General features: G+C 42.1%; 1 protein-coding gene across 3 annotated transcripts in view; it reads right to left on the bottom strand.

Moving 5' to 3' along the window:
• Positions 1-7712, bottom strand: part of gli2b (GLI family zinc finger 2b) — an 88199-nt gene extending 80487 nt beyond the window's left edge. For 2 of the 3 annotated variants that reach the window (XM_066647314.1, XM_066647316.1), the window contains exon 1: positions 7247-7712. The gene's annotated coding sequence lies outside the window, so the exon portion shown is untranslated. Of the gene's footprint in view, positions 1-3400; positions 3492-7246 lie in introns of all 3 variants that reach the window. The other variant, XM_066647315.1, reaches the window with a different exon arrangement.
• Positions 7713-8321: the final 609 nt, after the last annotated feature.

Raw genomic sequence — 8321 nt, 5'->3', positions numbered from 1 at the left:
ACACACTGCAAGTCAAAGCTCACTAATCAGAATCACACTCGTTCTCAGATCCTGTGCAATGCAGTTTGGAATCTGCTCATCTTAGAGGAGAAATACGTTTCTTTTACCAATAAAAACAGCAGACGATGTTTAAAAATGTGATGAACTATTCGTTTTATGGCTTATCTATTGAGTAACTTCAGCAATCACATTGTTTTTGTTTTATTCTCCATATGTATTCATCCTTACTCAGCACATCTGTCTCGATAAAACCGACCACAAACGACCACAACCACCACTAAACTAAGTCAAACAAACAGACACGGGATCAAAACGTTGGTATGCTTTCTCCAACCACCTGCATGAGTCTTGACCTTGCCTTAAACTTTGGATGCGCAGCTGAATTCACTTAAAACACTCACACTACTGAACACAGACGAGATAAAGGCCAGAGAGTGGCTTGTACACGCTGCTCTATTACAACTTAAAACTCAAGTGTTGTGAAGATGAATGATGTGACCGCAGCTGTCCCACAGACGTCCGCCGCTGTCTCCCTCTCTGCCCCAAGAAGCCCAAAGTTTTACTGTAAGTGTGCTTTGATTGCTAAGGGTTTACACATGGAGCTCGTATGCAGAGTCTCGTATGAACGCCCTGTCTTTCAGTCTGCTGTAAGGAGTCAGTGGTTTGGCTTATTTTCAGCAGCTTTGCAGTTTCATCCCTCTGCTATTGAACCTAATGAAGAACATGTCCCTTCTGAAGGGACCGGTCTGCTTAATCCTAGTCAGCGACTCAGATACTCAGACAAATAAGTCATCAGACGCTACGCCACCCCAAGCAGAGCTTCCTCTCCCACAGTAACTACTGGACCACACTGATAAAATACATTACCATAACATTTCAGGTTCACAGTGTGCCTTTAAATCATGCAGTAATGATGTTAATGAACTTAGCATGAACAGACGTAGGGGCGGCTCGGTGGCGCAGCAGGTAGGTGTCGCAGTCACACAGCTCCAGGGACCTGGAGGTTGTGGGTTCGATTCCCGCTCCGGGTGACTGTCTGTGAGGAGTGTGGTGTGTTCTCCCTGTGTCCGCGTGGGTTTCCTCTGGGTGACTGTCTGTGAGGAGTATGGTGTGTTCTCCCTGTGTCTGCGTGGGTTTCCTCCGGGTGCTCCGGTTTCCTCCCACAGTCTAAAAACACACTTTGGTAGGTGGATTGGCGACTCAAAAGTGAGTGAATGTGTGTGTGTCTGTGTTGCCCTGTGAAGGACTGGCGCCCCCTCCAGGGTGTATTCCTGCCTTGCGCCCAATGATTCCAGGTAGGCTCTGGACCCACCGTGACCCTGAATTGGATAAGGGTTACAGATAATGAATGAATGAATGAATGAACAGACGTAGCGCAAACAGCAGCAGGTGTATTCAGATTTATCAGTTGTGTCAACAATGGGTAAAAAATGTACAAGGATTTATTCTGAAAACGATGGTATTTTATCTGCAATTTACAATAATACTATCGTTCTGTTCTGACTCCAACATGTATAATATGGTCTAGAGCATCACTGTCAAACAAATCCGTGCTGACAAATCTCCATCTTGTTGTTTTAAAGTTGTCCTGTCCTATATAAACACTGCATTAGAATTTCATAACAGATAAAATATTTAGTTTTTATGCTCTTCCTGTGAGGTAGCCATTTTGGGTGAGTATTTGAGGATGTTACGTACCTTGCAGTGTTGATTTAAACAAATGTATCCTGTTCAAACCATGTATTGTATGACGCTAGGCAGCCAACCCCTTCTTAGTAATACTAGGGGGGGTGGGGGGGTTCTGCCACAAAGCATTTGTCTGAGAGACGTAGGATTCTATCTGGACTGAGTGGGATAGTGGTGGTTTGTATTTGCTGGGAACAAATTCATGGCTTGCTGCTGTCAAAAGTTCTTTAAGACTTGGCAGAGGATCATCCAGTTACAGCATCCCTTCAGGAATTAATTAAGTCCTGAATCAAAGCGTGCCAAGAGGTGCTATGGATACCCGTCACATTTGATAGCGAGGCGAGCGGATGGTGCCCCTAGTGGGGCGCGGACCTTTGATTTCGCAGTGTCTCTCAGTGCGTGTGATGTCCTTTCATGAGACAGCGCCTCTCTGATTTCATTCACTGTAATTAGATGGTGCTTGATGCCTGATTGTCTCCAGTCGATGAGGGCTCTCCTCATCCCTCAGATAAGACTCTTCCCTGGAGCCCCGGAGCTGACTCTTCACTCAAATCTCACCAAGTACTGCTGAATTAGCTACATATGGAAATGAAGCATCATTTTTATTCCATCTTAGTAGATGGCTGCACAATATAGCATTCATTAAAAGAGCCTTGAATAAAACTACGAATATACCGATAGTTTTTACTCTACAACATCGCAGACTAGAAACTTCAAGCCAGGTGAGTTGCTCACTGTAGGAATATAACCACTTTTGTAATTATTAGTAAAGCTCCATGCTTCTCGCTCCTGGGCTCCCACACTGAACTGAGCTGTGGCTCATTATTGGTTAAAGGAACAGGCGCTGAAACTGGCTGTTTAAGAAGGGACAGCTCTGCTGTGGTGTTAGACCCTTGTGGTATTATGACCAAGACCCCAGAACTGTGTTCAAATACATTATGCCCCCTTTAACGCCTCTAATGTTGAATTTATAAATGCTTCTGAATAAGATCCACAATGAATCTCAGTGAATTGCTTGCTTTACATGACACTGATAAAAACAGACAAAGTGCAAAGCTTGCTCTAACATTTCTTCTCCAAACCAAAGCCTCACAGCTTCAGAAAAGCCTTCCCCAGTGCATCATCTCATTCTTTCTTCCCCGAGTCATCTCTCTTCAACAGGCTCTTCTCCCACTTCATTAAAGAGCCCTATTCTAATGTCTCTGACACTGTATGAAAAACTGCTTCTTTTAAATTCCTTCGCAACTTTTGTTCCATGATCTGTGCAGCTTTCCTGGAGTGACTTCACGTACAACGCCCATGATCAGACGTAAAACATATTGGACTGTCACTGTTAATAAAAAACTGACAAAATTGTTTTAAAGGAGCAGTAAGTCATTTTCTCTCATGAATCAGCCTCCATTCTGTCATCATCTAGTGCCCTGGTTTATGTGGGGATCTGTTATCCAGAGCACAAACCTGTTTATTTACGACTACAAAGCATTTAGATTCATCACACGTGAATTGTGCTTCGTAGAATACATGTGAAAATGATAAAGAATCACTTTCATAAAGAGTATTTTTTACTTTTTCTTCGGGTTTTAATTGGGTTTGTGGTATAAACTTATGTAGATTAACTTGACTTGACAATATGAATTTACGTAAGAAGTATATTTTCCTGAACTGCTATTCTTAAAACATTATCCTCAAACGTTCCCCTTTGACATAAACTCACGTTGCGGTGCCCTTGTCTAGTACAAGATCCTGAGATCCATATGGAGTGTATCTAAGTCTCTTTGATGACCATTCCCACGTGACCAGGAATCCTGTACACCAGGAGTGAAGAGAGAGAGAGAGAGAGAGAGAGAGAGAGAGAGAGAGAGAGAGAGAGAGAGAGAGAGAAAATCACCCGAGGACAAATCAGCAGAGAGATTTCTCAGAGCAGACAAGAAAACAAAAATATTAGTGTTCCGCTGGTCTGGGTTTATGGAGGCAATTAAGCGTGTTTGCTCTTTGGAGAGATAGAAATAACTCTTAGCATGGCAGAGTTCTGTCTGGTTTAAAAAAATTAAATAAAATAAATGGTAATTTAACGCTGGATGTTCAATATCAGGACAGAAATTCACGTTTTTATTGGGAGTATATTTTTTAAACCTGATGTTTAAGATGCTGCTTTGAGTGCAGTTTACTCCCTTAAAATTACACCAAAGGAAAACGTACCCCGTAGTGTAAACATATAGTAACCGGGCAGAAACTTACTGTTTATTTAAATAAACAGTAGCTTTAAATGAGAAAGCAAAGCCATCTTTAATTTTAACGTAAGTTAATGTAATGTGATTTTATTCCCACTCTTACTAGAGCATTTATGGACTATTCTTTATGAAAGAAAGTTACCCACAACGCCCAGGAAGAAGAAAATGTAAAAAAAATAGATTTTATTTTCTATAGAAGCAATATATTCTGTAAAAACCCGAATACAATGTGAAGTTGATATTTCACTGTCATCAGCAGTGTTATAGATGACAGCACTGCTATGAAATATTGATCAAATACCGTTCATCTGAAGATATATCACTAAATACTCAGCCAATGAAAAAAACCTCAGTGAGAAACTATTCACCGCTGAAGATAATTAGGTCAATATGGCAATGAAAAACGATGCAACTCGAGATGTTTTCTAGCCCATTTTCTCAAAATCAGCTTGGTGTAACATAACACAGATTTTCAGGGGTCACCGCTTCCATTGAGATGCCAGAATGGAGGGACTTCTCAAGAGGTCAACTCCCCTCGGATTCCTCCACATATTGAAGAGGTCCGACTTCATATACTGCAGTGAGAAAGACCATTGTGCTCAGTAGTAAAAAAAAAAAACGAGAGAGAGAGAGAGAGAGAGAGAGAGAGAGAGAGAGAGAGAGAGCGCAGTGTCTCCTTTGCTCAAGGATCAATGACTCATAGAAATATACGGTTACTAGCAAAACTTGGAAGGGATTCATAGGAGACCGCTAAGACTTGGAGAGGTTTGTGTTTATCATCGTGAAAAGTGACTGTTTATTGAAGCCTATTGCGATGATTGGGAAGGAAAAAAAAAAAGAATTTGAGTTTCATCAAAGGTCAGGAACCTCACGCTGCAGTTTTGTGGCATCTATGACATCCTCAACACACTCTGTTCCCTGCAGAAGAACATTGGCGGAGTGGATCTCTCTGTATAAACGTGTATCCTGGATTAGCTGTTGAAGTGTTGCCGTGTTTGAAGAAGTCAGTATCTCACTCTCTCTATTTTTTAACTTCTGAATCCTCCCCGTGGGGAGCTTCACGCACATTTTGAAGCAGGCCGCTCCAATCGCTCCGCTTCCTGCCAGCTTAGCCTAGGAGCACTGCTATTTTCCTTCTTCCCTCACAAGCATTTTGCTTCATTAAATCCGCCACCATTGGGTGCAGAAGAAAGGGAGAGGGCCGCTGAAGGCTGGGCCGAGGAAAGGACGTGTGAAAATGGCCGGCGAAAGGCTCCAGGGGAGATGAAAGGGGCACTGCCCGTCACGCGGCTTGCAGGCCGATGACCGCAAGCTCCAGCGGGCCTGAATAATCTGAATGGCCTGTCGTTCTTTCACATCCTTTCAACCTCTTCAGCCTGACTGCTGGAACTCTTCATAGCGGACAATGGGAAATGCACTAAAACTTTTTTTCTTATGCTAATGCCTGTGACCGGGCCCTTGCATGGGGAAAAAAAAAAAAACAAACCCAAGAAAAATCTCTCCCACCAACTCTTTTTGCCTCTTCCCCTTCCAGGATTTAAATGGGCCAATTAGAGCTTTTTCCTGCTTCTTCTGCCTCCTTGTCAGCTACATTTCTGAGCACACAGGCCTTTCATTCAGGTCCCAGTGAATCATTTTCTCTCTCTTACTTTGTCTCGCTCTCCTTTTTTCCCCCCTCCTCGCCACCTTTATAGGATGACCGCACTGCACAGATACCATAACACAACAAAGCACACTTATTATCAGGCCCATTTCCCAGATTCACACTGAAGGACTGCAACTCGAAGCCCCTACAGTAAACAGGAATGGGGGGAAATAAGCTACAAAGAGTGTGAGAGGAAGAGCAAACATCAGGCCTTTCAACTTTCACCAGCCCTGGCGCATTCGAACACTTCCGCACGCAGCAGCCGAGTTAATTAGCTTTTGTTTCTCCGTTAACAAACTGCAGCCAACCCTCCAAAGCCTGTTGAGCTTAATTTTAATAAAACACAATAAAAAAAGTTCCTGGCTTTAATCAGTGCAGTTTAGCCTTCACTTTGTGTTGCATTGTTTTAATGTCATCTAATGAGCCCAAATCTTTCATAAATATTAATGCACGCTTAGAAATTAAAATAAATACTCTGTGAGAATTAAAACTAAAAAGCTGTTCAAACGTGGAACTGTCCTATTAAAGTTTAAAGAGCTTTTATGTTTTCAGTATCAGGAAGAAACCCTATATAACACGACATAGTTTACGGCCCCCAAAACTCGAATAAAACCAAATCCACCGTTAAAACTGAAATCTTTTGGAGTCAGATTGTTCTAATGGGGCTGAAACATTGCACCTTTCTGACCACTTCGTGTCCAGTTTGGATCAAGTTGCAGAACAGAAGAGAAAAACTAGCTAAACTAGAAAATAGTTGAAATTCCAACGTGAAGTCTGAAAGTGCACGAGTTTAGCAGCGGCTCTGTTGCCTTTATCCCACACCATCACTGCTGTTGATGTATATATGAGTGTGTGTGTGTGTGTGTGTATTTGTTAAAACCTGACAATTTCATTTTTCCAGCTGGACAGTAGGGATAAAAACATCTGGGGTTAATTTATTTGGGGGAAAACTAATGTAATAGTTTCAATCAGGGTTCTGAATTGTAGCAGGGCGTCTTGGCAAGACCCGTGACCAGGTGTACGGTCAACAAGGTGGCCACTACTAGCAAATCTGTTATAAATTTAATACTTACCCATTATATATAATAACCACAGCAAACAGTAAACCAACTTAATATTAAAGAAAGTGATCAAACATTTAGGGCCCTTGACTTACAGACATTTTTGATGACTGTTTCAAAACATTGTGTAATCTGTGAAATTAAATATCACTGTTAATTCAGACCATACCGAGGCTTTCTTTCTATAACATTTATATTTCCTGTTATACATTAAATATAGATATGTTGCTGCTTTTCAGAAGTGTCCAACAACTCATTGTGAAGGGCCTCAGAAATAACCATTAAACCAAAAAGTATTTTTTTATTAAAAACAATTTTGTAAAGTTATACTATAACCGACATTCACCTGTTTACAGTTTACACCCCAAAGAAGGAATTTAATATCAAACACGACGATTCCTTCATAAAGAGAACATTCACCTCTTTTTTTTAATAAAACATTTCCAGAATTTTTTATCCAAAAAGCAAAGGTTCTCGTCAAATTTTTGTTTTTCACCCTTTGGTATTATATAGGGTCCCAGGACCCCCTCAGTCCAACCTCTGCTTTCAGTTTTTGAAAAATGCAGCCGTTAAAACCGTTACACGGTGTAACCGTTTCTCCTAAAGCACAACAGTGGACTTACTTTTACGACACACTTTATAACGTCAGCCCCGTCGTCCCGCTGCGGTCTTCTTCCCAAAACACGACTCGAAATGGAGGTCTTCTTCAGAGGAAAGTTTCTTGGCGGTGGAGGGACATCCCCCAGAGCTCCAGACGAGAGGAATCCATGGAAAACCAAGTCCAAACTTCAGCGAAACGCAAAGAGAACGTTAATAACGCACACGACGCCAACGTTACTCAGCGGCTTCCACTGGGGCACTCCGGCTTTCTCTCACGGCTTCATTCAGAAAGTTCGCCGGAGCTTCGTCTGAACTTTGGCGAGGCATCACTGAGCAAAACCCCGCGAACTGAACTTCCCCGCGCGACTTCAGCGTCAGCAGCGTGCTCGCGCAGAGAGGATCACAGAAACCCGACGGACAGTTTGAACTCTTAACGGTCTTTACCGAGGACAGTTTACGACGAGTACCACAAACCGATCTGATTTCATCTCTCTCTCTCTCTCTCTCTCTCTCTCTCCCCTTCACACACACTCTCACTCTCTCTCTCTCTCTCTCTCTCTCTCTCTCTCTCTCTCTCCAGATGGGTTGGGCTAGAAAACTTTTCAACTTTTACGTCGTGGCTCATCTGTCAGAACCTGGTATATCCTCACTGTACTCAACAGAGACAGTCGTGCGCTAAAGTTTGCGCTAAAGTCAAATGACCGACTCCGTTGTTTAAAAGTAACAGCAGTATAATGTAACTGTCCACTTCACGTAACCTGTGCTGTCGGGAATTTTTGATCACTTAAAGTCAACACGTCGACGTATTGCAGTGTGTGTGTGTGTATGTGTGTGTGTGTTGATGATGATGATGATGATGATATGCTGGTAATGTTTTAATACAGAGAGTATTTTCCCCACTATTTAGGTTCAGATCCATATCATTTTAGACAGGCGCGTGGGATACAGCAGCTCTAAAAAAAGGCTTAAGTCATAGTCAACAATTTCATGGTTTCTAACGTCACAAAACTCAATAATCTACAAACATATCTTTATTACTGACCATAATTTACAGTAATATTTGTTAGGACAGGGGCTATGAGGTCTAGTGTGTACATG

This window comes from Hoplias malabaricus, chromosome 16 (assembly GCF_029633855.1).
Source record: "Hoplias malabaricus isolate fHopMal1 chromosome 16, fHopMal1.hap1, whole genome shotgun sequence".
NCBI lineage: Eukaryota > Metazoa > Chordata > Actinopteri > Characiformes > Erythrinidae > Hoplias > Hoplias malabaricus.
Note: the sequence above shows the minus strand (reverse complement) of the source record. Positions and strands in the feature narration are given on the sequence as shown.